Source organism: Kogia breviceps, chromosome 4, assembly GCF_026419965.1.
Source record: "Kogia breviceps isolate mKogBre1 chromosome 4, mKogBre1 haplotype 1, whole genome shotgun sequence".
NCBI lineage: Eukaryota > Metazoa > Chordata > Mammalia > Artiodactyla > Physeteridae > Kogia > Kogia breviceps.
In genome coordinates, this window is record NC_081313.1 from 25,314,756 (window position 1) to 25,335,143 (window position 20,388).

The 20,388-nt window shown below is 40.2% G+C and overlaps 1 protein-coding gene across 2 annotated transcripts in view; it reads left to right on the forward strand.

Moving 5' to 3' along the window:
- The window catches only part of CDH6 (cadherin 6), a 134,299-nt gene that overhangs the window by 55,743 nt on the left and 58,168 nt on the right, over positions 1 to 20,388 (forward strand). The gene's annotated exons all lie outside the window — the stretch shown is intronic.

Sequence of the window (20,388 nt, forward strand, 5' to 3'; positions counted from 1 at the left end):
TATAATGCTCCTCTCACAGCCCATTGACAGGCCACAGTCACATGCTCACATCTAGCTGCAAGGCAGGCTGGGAATTACAGTCTAGCCATTGTGCCTACACGGAAAAGGGAAATGTGTTTTGGTGACTATATCACAGTCTCTGCCATAGAGTTGTTCCGCTCTTCCCTTAACTTTTACCACCTTACATGGCAGTACTAGGTGTCATTCAAGAGGGTCCCTGGCCTCCTCTTAACTCCTATTATAAAGCACCAACTTTATTTCCCCCTTGATTAACAGGATAAAACCTGCAATACAGTGACATCCTTTTTCCCTGCTGGCCCAGTGGCATGCGGAGCCCAGTAACCAGGTGGCAATCTCAACGTTCAACTAAATGGACCCATTGGTACGTTCCCTAGCGGAGGGAGTTTTCCTTTGCATCATGAGAACTTTAAAGCAGCAAAGCCCTAATCCGTGGAATTGAGAAATAAAATATTTGCAAGTGAAATTTAGATGTAATAATGAGAGCTGCCATTCTACCCCAGGAATGCTGTTTATGAAAAAACTGCACCATATGTTATTTACTAGATCAGAGCATCGTGGAGGACGGTAACCCAGTCTCATAATGTTGTCTTCCAACTGTTGCTGTAACTGAGTTTTCAACAGGCCAATCCACTCTTCTTTAAGGCCAGCTGCTTCAGGGTAATAAGGTACATGGTAAAAAAAAAATTAAAAAAAATTAAAAAAAAAAAATCAGATAATCCCATAGACATTCACCCACTGCTTTGCTTTTTTTTTTTTTTTTTTTTTTTCTGGAAAAGTTTCTTGTTCAGAGCAATGTTGGTTGGCTTGTTACGACAGTGAATATGGCAAAGTAAGTCTATGGAAGGGTGTAGTGGCAGAATCACGGCGTTCGGGAAAATCAAATCTATATCAAGGATAAGTGTCTGTGCCAAGAGAGAAGAAACCTGATAACTGACCTGCAACCAAGTTGCTGCCTGGTCCTCCCTAAAGAATAGTAAGAATACCTTTGGATTTTTTAGACAACATATACCATGTTTGAACATGATGCTACAGTTATCTGCTTAAGCTGTAAAGCTCTGAAGAAGTCCCAGGCAAGCAAAGTCCCCCTAATCCTAGTCAGTTTGCAGGAAAACTCAATTTTACCACCACCCCCACTGAGAAAATAACCACACTGTGTTCCCACTGGGCCCACCGAGAGGCGAGCTTGACCCCAAATTCCATTTTCCCCTTCATTTCCGAAAATTCCCACTGTGACCAGTGTACCACAGTGGTGTCTGGACCCCAGGATTATTCTCAGCTCGGAGCCACTGTCCATGTGCCCACTCCAACTCAGTTACTGAGTAAGTAGTTGGAATAGATCAACCCAGGAACTGAATTTCTACATTAGCTCCCTGATTCCTGAAATGTGAGCATTGAGTCAAGGGGAAGTTAATGAAGATCCTTCTCTCTGATAAAGGAAACGAGAAGCAAGACCACACCAGTAGAGTTTCAGAGCTATTCCACCATCAAAACTGTGAAGAATTTGGGGTCTCTCTTTCCTTGTACATAGTAACAAGGAAATAAATAGCTACAAGTCCCTTGGGGAAGGCTGCGGTCTCTAAGGGGTCTGCTCTCAAAGATTCCATACTCCTTCTTCATTTACAGTTGCTAGGTCTAGGAATTGCCTCAAGTCTTAGAATTTGATTAATGGCTTGGTCTCTATATGGGGCGGCTCTGCTTGCCAAATCTGGAGTTTCGCATCTGTACAGATCAAAGAGGACCTTAGTAGACTATTTCAGTCCTTAGATCTCCGTGATCCATCAGCCACCATCAAAGATTTCTGCAGATCATCCCTCTTTGATCACCATCCTGGCTGGGGTGTCTGTTATAACACAGTGCTCATCTTGCCCCTTAAGGTCCCAGGCTGCACACTGCCTCTGCCATCCTGGCCGCATGTAGTCACTATGGCAACTAAGGAGCCCATTTCAAGGGCAGCATCACCATATTCATCATCAGCCTACAGAAAGCAACTCTGGCACTTTGCAAGGATGCTGGTATATTTTCTCAATATGTTAATGAAGGGAGTGTTCTCTGGAGGCACCTGGATGTGGTCAGGAGACTATCTAGAATGAACCAGCAACAAAAGATAAGTCCACTTCAACTTCCTGTCTCCCTGAGCCTTCGGATGCCTTCTACTGTGTTATACCAACGAATCTCTGGCCTCTCAACTTCATTCAACGTGGGCCACTGCTGAGGCAAGTTTTGTGTCAACCAACCAAATAATCAGAACAAAGAATATCCGAGGAATACATACATGCTCAGTCTAAAACTGTATTCCTCCCTCCCTGGTAGAATACCCTTAGAATCCACTTGAATATGTATTCCTCAAAATCTTGCAGTTCTTTTCATGTTAGAGCCTTCTTCTCCTGGGTCTGATTCTGTAATTGGCCCCGTGGAGCCTGCTGAGGTATGCTGCTGGATAGAAGTCTAGTGGAAGTGAGGGGGTTGGTAATGTGGAGACATGGGTAGAACTGGTAATCCCAATTTGGCATTGGTAGGCTGTCTTCAAGCAAGACCGTATCAGTCTCAGCAGACAGAGGAAGAGCTGCTTCTTTCAGCCAGGAAGGCTAAGGGAGCAGTTGGGGTTGGGGGATATTTAGGTCATGTGAATCTTCAGCATCCCAGAAGACTTTAGTGAAAATAGCTCTTTCGGTTTCTACTTGCAGCCCTCTCCTCCCTAGGACTCAGACCAGAGACCCTAAAAGGACATATCCAAATGGCAGCATCATACTATGCTCAGAATTGTCTTTCCCATATAATGGCTGAGGCTTCATTACAGGTTTGAGCTTGTGTGCTTGACACTTCTTCCCTGAGGACAGTTTCTCTCCTGGGAGGCATCATGGTATCTCATGTTCACCGACTCTAGGCGGGCTGACCCCAAGAGTCTGCCAGGCACATCGAGACCCGCTGGAATCCTAGAGGTAGACACAGCTCATGCCCAAACCTGGAACCTTGCTTCATAGCTTTAAAACAAACCAGTATCTTATCCACTCTCTGGTCAACATATTCAAAGGCAGCGCATGAAAATGTGCAAAGGAAATGTTTGCTTCAGCTTTTACTTAAAAGGTTGGCACCAAGGCTATAAATATCACTTTTAAAGGAAAAGTTCATGATGTGAATTTTTTTTTTTTTTTTCCCCAGTACGCGGGCCTCTCACGGTTGTGGCCTCTCCCGTTGCGGAGCACAGGCTCCAGACGCGCAGGCTCAGCGGCCACGGCTCACGGGCCCAGCCGCTCCGCGGCACGTGGGATCTTCCCGGACCGGGGCACGAACCCGTGTCCCCTGCATCGGCAGGCGGATTCTCAACCACTGCGCCACCAGGGAAGCCCCATGATGTGAATTTGATACAGTTTTAAAGTTTGCTTCTTTTTATGACCATTTCAGACTGATTTTGTGCAGACTTGTTCTTATAGTCAAATCAAACTCTAAGTGCAGGATTACCTGCCAGAGAAGTTAAATGCATTTCAGGGACTTAATTTTGGTACCATGTTCATATATTTTTTAAAGTTTAGTTATCATGAGAGTTTGCTTGTTTTTCCCAAGTGAATTAAGCCAGATTTGTATGTAACAAGGATAAAGACTTTTCCTAATTCTGTGGAAACCGCGTTGCCAAAATAATACGGGCAACAAGGATGTGGATTCAACTCCTACCATGTGCAGAATTTGTAAATGGCAGGAAGGACAACCTCACCAGATGGAGAAGATGAAAGGGATTTGGAGATGAGATTACTGAAGGGCTCTGTCATTGCCCAGTCCCCACCCTCTTTTATAAGAAGGGCTGCTACCTTCCAATCCTAAAACTAATCAAGGGAGATTTCAGTATTAAGGGAGACATCAATGGGGCCACCCAAACAGCTGAGAGATGTTTTTCCCTGTGGTTGGGAGACACAGAGGGGGACTAGTTCCTGACTCACCCTGGAGGGAGGGAAAGCAGGCCGTGAACTGGGGTGTGAGAGAGGGGCTGATCACTCTTTAGGCAATAGAACCAGGGGCAGTCTGCCTCACTGGGATGGGCTGGAGTTTGTCACAACATGGATGTATGAATGTTTCTTGAGGACACAAGTGGGCCAAATGGGAAAGAACTGGCAGGGGATCATCTTGGGCTCTATCCAATAGGGAGGGCCTGGAGGAGCACGGTGACTTCAGCAGAGAGTCTAAAAGTGTCCAGGTGCTGCAGAAGGTGTCCTCTTAGGCCATCTTGAGTAGAATCATATATGCCTGGAGCAAGGGAGTTGTAGAAGAGGTGCCAGAAGTAGGGAAGCTTTGAAGAGTCCATCAAAGTGCCCCAAGAGGGGAAAGTTCATTTTAATCATCTAACTGAGCCATCCAGAAACATCAGCTTGAACAATTTGACTGGCACAGAAAGCACAAAGAACTGTCCCATTACTTGTCCCTTCCTCCCTACTTACAGCTTCAGCATTGACAGGGAGTGGGAACTGAAGATAATGAACTGGGGGGTAGGGGCTGAGAGTGAGGGAACAGAAGAAACATACCCCTTTCCAGCAGGAAGCAAGCCCGAGCTAAGGAGGGAAGGTCACACTAAGTCAAGTCTGGTTTGATCATTGTATGTGTATGACACAGTCTCATCACCAAAATGAGACAATAGCCCATCTGTGAAGTAAGAAAGGCTCCACGTGTCTTGGGCCCCAGGAACAAGTAAATATTACTTCCAGGGAATGAAATGTAAACAGACAGTGGGAGATAAATTTACATTTTTGCCCTTATTATTCCTGTCTTTCCCCCTCTCTCTTTTCCTCCCTCTCTGCCATCTACCTTATTGGCCTTTGTCCAGGATGAAATGGTAACAAGTGCCATCCTACCCCTACCACGTTCGCCCGTGTGTCCCAGCTCATGGGGTTAGAGGGCTGCTGGTGAACAGGAGATATTATGAGGTCTTATTTTTAAGCTGAATAGTTGGGTAACCTATCAGCGTGACAGAAGTTTGAGGACAGATAGAAACAATGATTTTATTATTGATACCATGTTTTATTTATTTATTTATTTAGCAATGATTTACTATCTCACGGATTTTTACTTACAAGAAATGTTACTGAGCCTAAAGCAAAGAACCCAGTTGTCTGCATAGCAGTCCACCCAAAGCATGTTTTTAATCTTCCTTTTCACTTAACCTGCAAAGTTACCTATAAGTTTCCCGTGATTCGTAGGATGAGATTCAACCTCTACTGAGCATATGCCATTATATCTAAAACAACCGACTATAAGTCTATCTTCGCATTTTCTTAATGGACTCCAAAATAGGGATGCGTGAGGGGCAACGTAGAATGGCATTTGTTTTACCATTTATTATCTTACTTAATTTTTTTCACGAAAGGATAAAATTTGTTCTCTCCACCCTCTATCTCCACCCCATTGCACCCCATTTCTCAGCCAAATCAGCTAAAACTTTAAATTAAAAGTGGTGAGGGGATGACCCATGCAGGAGAAGCTACACTGCCTATGTTGCATTTTGGAACGAGAGGGGTGGTCAGAGGGAGGGAGTCCCTCGACTCCTCATCACCTGTACGAAGGCACTAAAAAGCAAAGTCTAGGGAAGTCTAAGTTTCCTGGTCTTTCTCCAATGTGCACGGGACTGGCCGTTCTTGTTCCCGGCGCGGTGCCAGAGGTCAGGCAATGCCACAGTATGAAGGTAACACCAGAGCATCAGATTTATAAGAAGATTTAAGAGGCAAAAATGATTTTGCTAATAAAACAATTTAGATCTGTTAATGAGTAGAACACAAAATATGCATAAGTGTTTAGGATAAAACTGAAGATTTCAATAAATTTCACACATTGGGTCCTGCCTTTAGACCTCCCAGGGATCTTTACTCAGGACATCTCTGCAGAAAAGATTCAGGGTTGGCTAGCTACCATATCTGAAAAGCCATTATGACAAAGAAGAACATCTCAAAAGTCATCAATTCATCAGACCTTCACCCCAAAAATGACCTAATAACAGCTACTATGTACCTGCTCTTTCTGTACACCCTGTCATTCAATCTCCACATTAACAACCTGGGACCTGAATATAATCATCCTCAGTTTAAGGTGAAAAGGCTAAAACTTTGAAAGGTTATATAACATGTCCAAAGTCACACAAGTAAATAAAATTTTCACCCTATAATCTGACTGATTCCAAAGCCCATTCTCTTAGCCAGAATGCTCCAGCTACTTCTGTCTGGTGGCATACTGGTTTCCTATCCCCACTCTGACTGGAAAGGACTGCCTTGGACAAAAGAAAAAACAAAACAAAACAGCCAGGGATGCTGTGGCAGGTGGCTTGATGTCTCACAGGCTATTGCAGCAACAATTTCTCTTCCAATAGATAAAGTGCCAAAGTCATTTCTCTTTAGTTATAAGCAGTGAGAAATGCCGTGCATGTACACAGCAATCTGTTGAGCTCTGAAAAGTAGTGATGCATTCAATTTTTTTAAACTTTCCATGAAAACAAATATTTTTCAGTTGTTTGGAGCCTTTCAAGATGTGGAAAATATCAAAGCAATTACTTTATGGAATTTATGACCAAAGTTTCATGATGATTCCTATCTTGTTCTTAGGAGTTTTCCAGATTGATAGAGTGTGCCTTACTCTAATTGTATGAACAAGATTAAGGATCCTGTAAAACAGACCTGCAACCTAAACAGATATAATCAGAGAAAGATCTGTGAGAGGTTATTTGCTAAAATCTTATTCTAGAGACTTTTCCATATAGTTCAACGTAGTTTAGTTTTTTAAAAACTAAAAGTCGGGCTTCCCTGGTGGCGCAGTGGTTGAGAGTACACCTGCCGATGCAGGGGACGCGGGTTCGTGCCCCGGTCCGGGAAGATCCCACATGCCGCGGAGCGGCTGGGTCCGTGAGCCATGGCCGCTGAGCCTGCGCGTCCGGAGCCTGTGCTCCGCAACGGGAGAGGCCGCAACAGTGAGAGGCCCGCGTACCACACACACACACACACACACACACACAAAAGTCTATCTTATATAAACAAAAATGCCTAGCCAACATAGGAAATTGTTCTAAAGGTTTTCATTAAATATGTATGCCATATATTTCTTCTTTGAAGCAATTACAATATTCACTCTGGCCTGGGAGACTTTCTTCCTAATGATATTAACACAAGAAAAAAGATTAATTGGCATGAATATGATATTTAACTGTTCAAATTAAAAGCAGACCTCAAAGCAGCCTTTCAAAGAGAGTATCTGAAATAACTTTTCTGTGAACTAAAGCTGGTAATGACTTGGGAAAAAAACACCTCTCTGTCCTTTCTCCACTCATATCCATCTACTCTGAGCCAAGGTATTCCCTGCTAATCATACATATTTTATTTGCATCCAACTTTCTAGGCACCTTAATTTTAAAAAGAATCCCATAGTAAAGTACTTAGTCAACACGATGAAAGTTCCCTTGCTTGTGCAATTTCTGTTTCATGACAGCCCTCCCTTTATATAGTTCTTTTCATCTCTTTACTTTAAGGACTTGTTTTAGACTATAATTATTCTTGAGACCTGCATTAACACAACCATTAAATCTTGTATAGGTGGAAGATAAATTGGGACGCTAACAAGTTGTACAATCTTTTTCTCAGAATTCTTCTTGTTTGAACTCAACCACCATAAAGCAATATGAAGAAATATCTACATTTCAGAAAGCAAAACAGATACACACAAACACACATACAAAATTTTACCGCCAGAAAATCTAGATATTATGAAAGATTATGGATAGTACCTTGAAAATAATTCATTTCTATTAGCCTCTTGGCAAGTGATTTGGGGAAAACTTCTAAAAAAGGTTTGTCATAGTTTACAAATTTTACTTTTGGTAGCTTTAACCATTTTAAAAGATCTTAGCCTTCCCCCTCCATCTCTCCAATGGGAAATCATTGAATTGTCATTCCCTTAAAATAGAGGCAACATGGAATTCAAAGGGGTTTTTTTTCTATAAATAAAAACCGTGAAGTGAAAATAATCTTATTTTCATTTTCAAAAATGACACTTCAGAACTTTATCAAAAATTCCAGAGCAAGCAAAATAAAGATTGTACCCAATACCCTCTTTTCCCATATAGCTGAAGCTGCATTTTATAGATATTTCAGCCCATACCTATCAAAAAGAAAAAGAAATTCTGGGACAAAAGTCTGTATTGGGGGCCTCTAATGCTGATCCTTTGCATCTTAATTAAATGGTTGCCCATGACCTGGAGCTCCAAGTATTGCACTTCTGGCATTATTTGTAGTTGGCTAAGATTCAATTAATTGAAATTTTTTGCTGTTGCTGAAGAAAATGTGAAATGGAGTAGTTATAATCATGGATACCTGATTTTTATTTACAGTCATCTGAAAGAAATTTTACATCAGTGACTGAGCTGCAATATCTAAAGTTCAGGATGTCAGAAACACTTGACTCTCAGATGCTTTTAAAATGTTTTTAAAAACATATATATAATATGTACTTTTTTTTCTTCCAATGGAGAAAAATGCTCATTTTACAAAAACTTTCTACTGTGGAAACGTCCCACTGTGTCGTGGAAAAAAATAAAGTTACATTAAAGTCCACTGATCAATTGCTAATTAAATAATTCCTGACGGTCCAAGTGGAGCCATAGCTGAGTTTGACAGTATTTTATAGGACTAAGTTATAGTTTGGCTTAGTTTTAATATCCAGGGAAACTCATTTCGTAATTGGTAGGTGTGTAAATATGCTGGCACTTCAGGTTCTTTATTTTGTTAGGAAAAATATATTAGGATCTTCTCTTTCCCCTGCCAACTGAAATTACAGAGCAAGTCAGCATGCTTAAGTACTAAACACACCTTTTTCTAGGGATAAAGAAAAATAATATATAGAAGGAAAGGTTTTTTGTTTTGTGTTTTAAGCAGGTTGCATTTTATGATATTTCAACTTCATGTTTTTACTAATATTAAGTGGCCCAACGACTGCAGAATATTTTATGTACTATTGCTGCACTGCATAAGATCAGCTCTTGGTAAGTAATGGTATCAAAAGCAATACTGGCTACTATTTATTCTGTGCTTAGGTGGCAATGCAGTAAGTGTTTTACATACTGTATCATATTTAATTTTTATAGCAAATCAGTGAGGCTTAACTCAGCTGTCTGAACTGGCCTGGCCAGGCCCATCAGTGGAAGTTCAAAAAGGACATTTAAGGGAGGCCTGCTCACTAAGTCAATGTCATTTCCCAGACTTGCACAGGTTGTGGCTTTTTAGAGGATTTGAGAAATTTGGTAATCAGCTTCAGCAATACAGGAACAAACTATAGTAGGACTGATGTGGGACATGCTGATTAAGAGAATAATTTCCTTAATTATGGTAGTTACCGTTAATGGGATATGTACAGTTTCTTTCTCCAAAAGATTTCAAAATTATTTTGAATACTTTTTCTTCTGAAGCTACTTTTGAATACTTTTTCATAAAGCTACTGAGATAACAGGGCATATCCCAGAAAGATTGATTTCATTTTGTTTTTCTAGTAGATTATCGACTGTTTTCCAATATCTGTCTTTACTAGCACAGCAGTATGATTTACATTAATATATGAGGAAAATGGGGATTTTGAAAAGATAAAGCTGAAAAGTTGGTGGCTTATTAAAATTAGAACTAAAAACTCTATCATCAAAGTTTTCTTTTTCTCCATATTTTGCTCTTTCTATTAAAAAGTATTTTTCTGTAGCTTTAAATAAGTAAAAGGCTATATTACTGACCTATTAAAAAAGTAACTGTGGGGCTTCCCTGGTGGCGCAGTGGTTGAGAATCCGCCTGCCAATGCAGGGGACACGGGTTTGTGCCCCGGTACGGGAAGATCCCACATGCCGCGGAGCAGCTAGGCCAGTGAACCATGGCCACTGAGCCTGCGCGTCCGGAGCCTGTGCTCCGCAACGGGAGAGGCCACAACAGTGAGAGGCCCGCGTATCGGAAGAAAAAAAAAAAAAAAAAAAGTAACTGTGAACATTCTGATTTTCTACCATGGAATAATTAATAGGTGAATGAAATTGAAAAGTGCTTGATCTGATGACTGCAGAACATCAAATAACAATGCACAGTTGTTTTGAACAACAACTTCCAGTGAGAATTAGCTTTCCGCTGGCTTTCATTGTGTTCTGGTGCCCCATTGTTTATAATTACACATGTACACTATGATAGTGCAGTCGTTAAATTAGAAATTGAACTTCTTTGACAACTGCAGTGAAACTTGACAAAAGATGAATGTGATTTTTTTTGGTTGTTTCCCTTCTTTCACTTATTTAAAACACGTATTAATTAAGTTGTTCTGGCAAGTGTTTAGTAAACATTGCGCAAGGGCGTTTCTTTAGTGGTATAATTAAAATTCCCTTTTAAAAGGTTCTGCATGATATTTTATGCACAATTTGACTCAAGTAAACAGAGGTTCTAATTCAAGTTTGTAAATGAAGGCCATCAGAATTGATAAGACATCCAGCAACCCACTCAAGTACATTGTCTTCCTGTCTAGTTCAAGTCTAGTGTGATGGTCAGTTAACATTAGCCTGAATCAGTTAAGATGCCCCCAGCTTCACAGGCCCCCTTCTACTTTAGTTAGTCTCAGGGAATAAACCTTTAAATGTTGCAGTACCTCTTGAAGTTGTTATACAATATTTATTCAATTAAATTTCTTCAAAGATACTACACCAGGATATTATGAGAAGGATCTAATTTAGATTATGGATACTCTGCAAATAAAGTGTTGCATAAAACACACTGAATGAATGAAGCTATCCAAATAGCAAGTAGGGCTTCAATTATTTTTTTCCCATTAACAACTTGGTGGAAAACGTTACACCTCTGTAAATAGTGTTGTCCTTCTGGGTGAGAATAGCCACTGTAGCTTTTCGATGTTAACAGGTAAATGTCCAAAGCACATCCTCCCTTTTTTGCCATATTTCTCTGTGTGTGTTGGTGGAGTGGGGTTGGTGAGGAAGGTGAAGAGAGATGGAAAAGAATTCATTTTGCCTGTAATGTAATAATTGACCTGAAGTGAGAGATATTTTAAGGGAAGCTTTAAACTCCCAGTCTTTAAATTATTCATACTTTTTTTTTCCTTTTAGTGATGCTGTAAACAACTCCAGAAAGCAAAGCTTTAAGTGCAAGAATTGTTGGTAATTAATAAGTGATTTACTGGCTCTCAGGATCACCGATGTCTCTAATGATCTGTTTTTAATTCATGGGGGTTAAAACAGATTCTGCCCGATCACTTCCTTTAGACCTCTGGGTACTGTACCTGAGCCAGCTAGGGGTGAGAGCAGAAAGTTATTCCCTCTGGCTCTCTGAACTGTAGAATTGCAGCCTGCTCTCCAGAGGTAACAACCACTTCTGCTTTTGTAAAAGAAAAGCAAAATAGAATGTAACCCCGACTCCAGCGGGGAGTCTGCCCAATGCTGGGTTTACTTAGCAAGCCCACTAAGCTCTCAAACTAAGCTACCTTTTCAGCCTGGCTTTTTTTTTTGGTGATAAAAGTGAGATTTCGGTGTCTAACTCTCCTTCGTTATTGTTGCTGTTTTCTTAATTTCTTTGAAGTTTGAAAGAGAAAGAGAAATGCTATTTATCAGGTGCTGCCACTTGAGACCCTACAACTGTACTATTCCCAATTTGAAGATGAGGAAATTGAAGCACAGAATATCAAGCCACTTGCCCACTTCTCAAGACTAATAAGTATTGATGCTGGGATACGTGGGGGTGAACTGGCTCCGAGTGTGCTTCTAACCACAGCGCTCTTCTATCCGTGGGTATCAGCACACCAGCCCCAATGTCACACGTGAGCAACAAAAGCTCAGAGGGGTGGAAGAGCTTGCCTGAGATAAATAACACAGGGAGTAAGACAGAGGAGGACAGTGAGGCCTAACACCCAGCAGCGCTTCTAAGTACCACTGTTGTGGGAATTCCCTGGCGGTCCAGTGGTTAGAGCTCTGCATTCTCACCGCCAAGGGCCCGGGTTCAGTCCCTGGTCAGGGAACTAAGATCCTGCATGCTGCACAGCACAGCCAAACAAATATCACCGTGGTAACCTTTGACAGTCGTATTGTTTGTGTTTATCCTACATATCCATGCCTTCTCAAACCAAACATTCACGATAACTTGGAACTCTTCTTAATGACTCAGAGTCATTATCATGGCTATTCATGGGCTGGATTTCCTCAAGTGCTGTGAGGTTTTTGTATGTCCATGTCTTACAGTTATCAGTGCTATCGTCGATTCAGGCGTTCAGTCGTTCTTACGTTCAGTCTCTCATGCATTCATCCATGCATCCACTTATTTTACGAACGTTTATCTGGTGTCACTCTGTGCAGACTGTTCTCAGCATAGGAGCACAGAGTGTCGCCTGTCCACCAGGGCCAGCTCCTTACCTGTCCACTCTGCCTGTCTTTTGAAGCCTTTCTCTGGGCCTTTCAGCCACCCTCTCCTACTGATGGGACTCCAGCCGCCAGCACTCCTTACACTGTCCCTTTAATTTGCTGGGGATTTAGAAACCTGATGATAAATTTGTTCAAATTTTGTCTGAAATGAGAGTAAATGAAACCTAGATGCTGTTTCCACGAGCAAAATATAAATGAGATCGTTAATGTTATGGTTAAGAAGGAGCCTCTAGATTAGCTGGGTTTGGTCCAAGTTCTGCGAACCACTAGCTGTGCACCCTTGCGCAAAGCGTCCGGTCCCTCCAAGCCTGTGTTTCTTGTGTCTGGAGTAAAGGATAAGAGTGGTGGTCTCCATTTCAAAGAATTGTTGTTTAAGACTACATGTTTACAGAGCATTTATCCCATTGCATGGCACAAAGCAAACTTTGTTTGCTGTTCTTATTTAGCTTGTACATTTTGTGACAACTATTTTTACCTCTCAGAGACCTGTATTGTTGTTATATTTTTAGGGGAGTTGTGAAGATTCAATTGTAAGGTCACAGCTATAATGAGCACTTACCATGGACAGCAGCCTGGCCTGTGACTCCCAGAGTGAGTTCAGAGCAAGGACTCCAGAGTGTGATGACAGGGCTAGAGTCTGGCTTCATCATGTACCCATTACCTGACCATAGACAAGTTACTCAGTCTCTGTAAGTTTCAGTTTCTCATCTGCAGAAATTATAAGAATATTATCCACCACACAGATTGTCATCAGAATTAAATGAAGATGTATTTGTGATGTGCTCAGCACAGTGCCTAGCACACAGTAAGTTCAGGAATAGAGCACAGAAAATTTAACTATTATTATGAGCTAGACTTCATATAATTGACAAAGGCTTAGACATTATATCAGCAAGAGTAAATACAACATCTCCACTCCTCATAGCACTTTCATGAGTATGAGCCTTTAAAAAGCATCTGTGGGCTTTCCTGGTGGCGCAGTGGTTGAGAATCTGCCTGCCGATGCAGGGGACACGGGTTCGAGCCCTGCTCTGGGAAGATCCCACATGCCGCGGAGCAACTAAGCCCGTGCGCCACAACTACTGAGCCTGCGCGTCTGGAGCCTGTGCTCTGCAACAAGGGAGGCGGCGATAGTGAGAGGCCCGCGCACCGCGATGAAAAGTGGCCCCCGCTCACCGCAACTAGAGAAAGCCTGCACGCATCAATGAAGATCCAACACAGCCAAAAATAAATAAATAAATAAAATAAAAAATAAAATAAAAAGCATCTGTGACGTGCCAGTCATTTCACAATGACTTAATGGTAAACCCAACCATGTGACTCCTTTTGCAGTTGAATACAGTTAAATCTGTTTCGAACTCCTCACGCCCGCTAAGATACCCTTGTAGCTCCCAGCCAATACACTCGGGCTGCCCTTTCATTGAGCTATTGGGAGAAGAACAAACTCACTGAAATTATTCGCACTAATGCGCAAGTGGGTTTTGACATCTTGCTGTCTTGTTCAAACGTCATTGTCTTAAATGGCTATGCATCCGAAAGAAGTAAAGCTGCCAGAGAGCCAAATGTACAAGCAGGGAGTAATATGAAACCAAGTCTTTCATAGATTTCTGCAACCTAAACATATAGTTTGCTACAGAAATGTTTAAAATTCATGCCATGAATAGCTAAAGGCATAAAATGCTTTCTCTTCTCCTTTGTTCACACAAGTAAAAGAGAGCATCCACAAGTCCAAAGGCCCTGAGGAACCAGGCAGTAAGGGAATGAAGCAAGCAGGTTTCATAACTCATAAAGGAATGAAGCAAGCAGGTTTAAGAAAACCGCAGAGAATGTGAGATGGCAAAAGACAATTGAATGGGGCTTCCCTGGTGACGCAGTGGTTGAGAGTCCGCCTGCCGATGCAGAGGACACGGGTTCGTCCCCCGGTCCGGGAGGATCCCACGTGCCGCGGAGCGGCTGGGCCCGTGAGCCATGGCCGCTGAGCCTGCGCGTCCGGAGCCTGTGCTCCGCAACGGGAGAGGCTGCAACAGTGAGAGGCCCGCGTACGGCAAAAAAAAAAAAAAAAAAAAAAAAAAAAAAAAAGACAATTGAATGGCAATTGAACACACAGTGGGCAGGCGTCAATAAGGATCATGCGGAAGCACCAGCACTGATTCAGGAGGCAGCTCCCTCCACTCCAGAAATGAAGATGTCACCAGAGCTGCTGTGGTTTCAAGTTAATCCAGAAATAGGCATGTACTGATCTTTAAAGATGAGTGACCGACTGCAGTTCCTCAGTTGTGAAAGGCAAAATAAGAAATGTGCAGAGGCAAAGTGTATCCTCTGCTAAGATATTCTTTGACAATTTAGGTAGTTGTGACCGTCTTACTAGCTAAGACCTCACATAGATTCATTCATTTTGTCCTCATAGCTATCCTACAAGGTAGGCAGTATTAATATCATTCCACTTTATAGATGAAAAAAATTGAGACACACATTGGTCCCCTATTTGCCCAGCCGGTGTTGGGTGGGGCTGAGCTTCTAACCTAGACATGTGACGTGCCAGAGTCCGTTCTTAACCATATTCTGATACTTCCTCTCACAATAAAATAGTTTGGATTCCCCCCCCCCAAAAAAAAATGTGGAAAAAGAACTGTGTCTTTTTGATTCAAGTTTTGGGGTTTTTTTGTTCCCAAGTGAGTATTTCAAGCCAACAAATATTCCTTGAGCCTCAACTACATATAAAACGCCATTTTATGTGCTGTAACACATTTGATTTTATCTTCATTAATGCAATGTCTGGAATATGATTTTAGAACAAGGGTAATACTGTTGAAATAGGTTCATCTGGAAGCACATCAGTTTGCAAACAGATTGGCATATTATCCACAAATATAAACATTTACAAAAAATTCGGGCATCATTCGATGACTGCTGCCATAATGATTCATTGGCACAAGAGGAATGCTATGTGATGAAAGATGCCAAGGCTGTTTGACACATTTCAGTGGAGTTCATTACACACACGAAACGGAACCAATTTTACTCAACAGTGACTTTGACATTTACAGAAAAATGAAACGGAGGCTTCGAAATGAAGATTTCATGTGAAATCTCTACCAAAAATTTTAAATTGGTTCTATCCTTATGTCACCACTTCTAGAAGATCAGCCATGTACTACAGACTTCTTTTTATTCACAGCAGGTGGCAACCTATTCAAAACAAAGTTCCTTGGGTGATCAGAAAATCAATCGTGAGCAAACTTAATTGGCTGTAAAACTCTTCTCTTAGAATAAAGAACGTATATATATTTTTTAAGATTTACTTGTAGGAAGACATGTGTCCGTTTGGCTTCACTCTGTTTAATTCATCCTGATATCACAGTCCTGTTTCTTTGATTTGCTGGTTTTAATGGAGTAAATACCATCCTTGTCCCCACTGCACCCAAAGATAGTTTGAGAATGGAGAGATTTCAGGCTCTCAAGAGTTGGAATACAATAGGGTCAGGAGAAATGTTAAATAGTTGTAAATAACCAGCTGTCTTCTACTTCATTGACCATAGAATATGAGAAGATGTACCAAAAATGTGGAAGGGATTTATGGTACATAGGCTAAAAGCATTACTAATGGGTTATGCCAATGGGTTAGGATGACTTATGGGTAGATAATATTCTGTGAGCAGCATCATGCAAAGTGCTATGCTACAGTATTTCTGTGCAACACCATTTATTTGAAGAAATAATTTCATAACAGATTTTAAAACATTATCTTACTAGGGTAAATGGTTCAAGTATATTAATAGTGTTGCTTTATTGAATGCTTACTTGCTTTCAATGCCAAAGTTAAGGCTCTGCATGCCAAAGAATGAATGTACTTGGTTTCATTTGTAAGCCTAGATGGCATTATAGTAATATTGCACTGATTAGAATTAATCAAGAACACCAGAACAAATGTATGCTAAGTCTGAATTCTAAAACGTTAAAGTAATTATATTGCTTTTAAATCTAATATTTACTTGTTTGTCTGTAAATAATATAATAAAATCGGTATCTCAAAGCCAGATAATATAGTTGAGTCATTCAGACTGTTATCAAGCATAAGTCACTGAAGAAGCAATTCAATCAATAGAGAAGTTTTCTAATTAGCATATTAATTATTTGCAAATAAAAGGTGATTCCAAAGTACTCCAAGGAACTTGAAGACATTGTAGTTTGTCTTCTCATTCTGTATCTCCTATGAAATATTTTTACATTATTAATTTCCAATGATCTAGTGGAAAAGATTTTGCTAATCAAAGGAAAACTTCAGCCCAGCTTCTGCCATTAATTATCACATATTCTAAATTGGTAGACCCTGAATTAATGAGGCCCAGGCTTCTTCTAACAGGCATGCATTAAAATAAAAGCTGGACTTGATTATGTACTCTTGTGAAGATTGAAGTATATATGCATATTGGCTGCCAGACAAATAAATTTTCAAAGTATGTAATTATCAATGTTATGTGGGCTTTACCCCACTATCTGTAAACATCTTAATTACCTTCTACACATGACTAAGAAAAGGCTTCTGCAAAGATTCAAACTATTGCCTATAAGAAATAGAAATCCACCCCCCCCCAAAAAAAAAAAAAACAGATTCTAGCAAAAAGAAAATAAAAAATAGATACTTGGTCTATTAAGTAATCTTTTAACTACATTGCTAAACTGTCATTGGGCTGTAATTAGGCAGGTCAAGTTTTATTTTTATAGAGTTTTTGATATCTCTAACTCATTTGCTGTTAATGCCATGAGGGGATGGGGGCAAAAAGATACAATATCCACATTGTTTTGTATTCTTTCCATTCCCACTGTCTAATCTTCTGGTTCTTTCCTTCTTGAATAACCATACCTGCTATTTTAAAATTCATTGTCTATGTAGGCCATTACTTTCTTGTCATTTTAGTTTACTTTCTGAGACCTACAGAATGAGCCAGCACATCTGATTTCTACTTGCCATGTAGTTTTCCTGTATTTTGACTACTCAGAAGTCAGCGGCTTTCCCACATTTCTCAAAGCTGTGCTATACCAGGCCCTTTCCTTGAACTTACGGCCATTTATCACCTTAAGAATCCTGTTTTTTGCATCTAAGGTCATGTTTGGAATATGGGGGTTTTTTTTCATTTCATATTTTTTGATTAAAATCTAAAATCTGTATATCATTAATTTCAACTCTATCAAATTCTTATCCAATATAATATCAGCATGTTAAATTACAAGAAGACATGTTTGTCCAGTCCCATTTTTGCAAGGGCAAAATTGCTGCATTGAAGATAGGTCTGATTTTTTTTTCACCTGAATAAAGTAAAGACGATTTTCAAAACTTTAACAAAATGGAAAGGGGAAAAAAACACATAGATTGTATGAATGAGTCTGTCCTCCAGTGAACTTTCCTTTTAGCCCATATTCTTCTTGAGGCAGGCAGTGGGCATAAAGCTTCTGCCTTCTCTGTTTCTGCACCGTTACTGTGAAATACTGAATTGAAGTCTACACAAAGGCAAACAATTAGCAAACGGACTAATTCTGATTTTTAAAGTGCTTCTATTCTTTAATTTTAAGAGAATTTGACTTGCTTGGAAATGGCTCTTGAAACATAAAAAAGTATTTAAAGCCTAAGAGGTAACCAAGCATCTTTTGCAGACTTTTGCAAGCTGCTGTAGACGGATTCTACACTTGCAATGCAAATAATAGTAACAATAGCAGTAATAATAATAATAACAGCTAATACTTATTAATACCTTACTGAGTGCTAGGCACTGTTTTAAATGCATGCAGTGACTCATTCAATCCATATATAACACCCTATGAGGTAGTTACTGTAATTACCCCCATTTACAGAAGAAGAAACTAAGGTGCAGTGAAATCAAGCATTTCCCCCAATTCACAGCAATTTAAACCCAGGCAATCTGTCTCCAACACTGATAATCTTAACCCCTATGCAATCCTGACTATTAAGAAGTATTATATGAGAATTGCTAAGTTATATATTCAACAGTGTAGAGTTTGTTGGAGTTTTTTTTTTTTTTTTTTTTTTTTTTTTTGCGGTATGCGGGCCTCTCACTGTTGTGGCCTCTCCCGTTGCGGAGCACAGGCTCCGGACGCGCAGGCTCAGCGGCCATGGCTCACGGGCTTAGTTGCTCCGCGGCATGTGGGATCTTCCCGGACCAGGGCACGAACCCGTGTCTCCTGCATCGGCAGGCGGATTCCCAACCACTGCGCCACCAGGGAAGCCCAAGTTTTTTTTAACTATAGAATTTCGCAGAGAAATCTATCCCTTTAAACACCAAATATGAGTGGATCATGGTAATTTTAGTAATTTTGCATATTGAGTTTTAACAAGGACACGCCCTACCAAGTTGATACAAAAAGAGGTGGGTTATAGCAAAACTAGATGTTCTACCATACTTGGAAACTCTGCTTAAATTTGTGCCACTTTAAAAGCTTATTACCAGCCAAGCAGAAAAAAATATGAAATACTTGACAGTTTGGTATCTGCGGTATTAAAAAGAACGAATATTTAATAGTCAAGTGGCAACAGCTTGTAGCGTTTGCATACAACATCCACAGGGATCGATTTTTCTTTAAAATGGCCTTTAGGAGTCTGTCTTTTAAACAGCTGACACCTCCATTCTCTGCATAGCTCTTTCCTGCCAGCACTGTGGGCCACACACTGAGTGCAGCAGCAGATGTGTAATTCTTCACTGCAGGATTTGTCCATGCAAATAATGGAGAGTGTGGGAAATTAAGAAAAATGTAATTTCCACTGAATCAACTTCAGTGTAATCTCTACTACTAGAAATGAATAGATGTCTTTAGAGGGCTTTTCTCCATATGGTCTCTCCGTCCCCTTTATATACCATCCACGAGAAGAGAGAAGAACTGTCCTTACCTAATTGATCATCAGTCATTCCACACCTGTACCAAGGCCACATAATGACAAATATAGTTACCTGGCATTTTCCCAGCATGACTAATTGTCACAGTACTAATTCACTCACCTGTAGAAGTTTCAATTTCCCCAGCCTGCTGTCAAGAAGATGCATAATAATGAAATAAAGGTTTAAAAATGCTGAACACTGTGAAATATTTCACTTATATTCCAACAGAAAACTTCCACTTAAACATGTGTTGGGTGGCTATAATTATTCATTGCTGAGGTTAAAAAAAAAAAAAAAAAAAACTGGTCACATATACATTTACCTGGTAGAAAAATAGGAGAAAAGGGAACAAATCTTTTCTGACATAGAGGGAAAAAAAATACTGATCAGATTACCTACAACCTGTTTCTTTATCTGCACTTATTTATTAACTGTACCAGCTTAATTACTACTATGTTCTACATTACAAAGCCCTTCATTTTTTTATTAGTATTATTTAAGAAAATATGTTTTCTATGTCAAATAGTAAGATGAAGGAGTGATTTATTGGATTTTTTTTTCAAGAAACGTGGGAAAGTTTAGGAAGGAGATATAGGCATGTATTACTTAATTTACATAAGATATTAAACCAAATTGTGACATCTTTGCCAAGCACTCTGGCCCGAGGATTTGCTTCAAATGCTAGGTTGTGTTTTTGAAAATTAGCATTTGTCATGGAAAATTATTACCGCAATTATAATAGCTGACTTTTCTGAAGATCTTGCCGTCGATTGCCCTCACTGTGGTATTGATGTATATCTGATGTACCTGTGAAAATTACATAGAAACTGTTGGACCAATTTTAATATATATACTTGGTTGCCTATGATACAAGTAAAATTTAGAGAGAAAAGCCCACCAGGATTTCCTAAAGACATTTGAATTGTTCATTTTATTCTTTATTCTATTAAATACAAATTCTATAGGTTGTTCATTAACCCATCCTGTAGTGTTAATTGGGTTGTATGAGGAAAAAAGTTTCCTGGTCAGTTTGGGAAATACTGGATTAAATGCAGGCTTATCATCATTGCTACAAAA